The sequence below is a fragment of the Condylura cristata genome, unplaced genomic scaffold, assembly GCF_000260355.1.
Source record: "Condylura cristata isolate star-nosed mole 26May11 unplaced genomic scaffold, ConCri1.0 scaffold00015, whole genome shotgun sequence".
Lineage (NCBI taxonomy): Eukaryota > Metazoa > Chordata > Mammalia > Eulipotyphla > Talpidae > Condylura > Condylura cristata.
In genome coordinates this window covers 16194887-16195580 of record NW_004567116.1, presented here as the reverse complement: position 1 = coordinate 16195580, position 694 = coordinate 16194887, and positions in this window count along the sequence as shown.

Here is a 694-nt window from a genome sequence, read left to right as displayed (position 1 = left end):
CTTCTCTCTCTCTCTCTCTCTCTCTCTCTCTCTCTGTCTCTCACTCTCTAAACAACCTCATGTAGCTTCTCTCTCTCTCTCTCTCTCTCAACAACCTCATGTAGCTTTTCTCTCTCTCTCTCCTCTCTCTCTCTCTCTCTCAACAACCTCATGTAGCTTCTCTCTCTCTCTCTCTCACTCTCTCTCTAAACAACCTCATGTACCTTCTCTCTCTCTCTCTCTCTCTCTCTCTCTCTCTCCTCTTTTTCCCACCCTCTTTTGGCATACAACTAGCTGAAGGCAGAAAAAAAAACTTAGAGCATGAGAAAGCTAACAGGTAGTAGAAACCTACAGCGCTGCTTGGAGTTGAAAAGCCCAGAGAACTACTCAAACAAGAACATCTGTACTGATGCTTGTATAAGAAAGAAAGAAAGAAAAGTCATATTATACCACTAGATATTGAGATAGTCTACCCTGCTGAGTAGGTCTGTTAAAATAGAGCTTAGCTGAACCTCAAGGCTTAGGTAGATTAGCAAGTGACATTTAAGAGGTCTTCACCTGATGGCCAAGAGAAGGAGAGCTACCTGAAGTCCCTAACACTGGAAATTTTCAGAGCTCACTCTGAAGGGTAGGTTTTGCTCCGCTTCCTAAAGTTCGCCACCAATGGTACTTGCTGACAGAGAAGTCTCTGGATGCTGACTCTGTTCCTTTATTG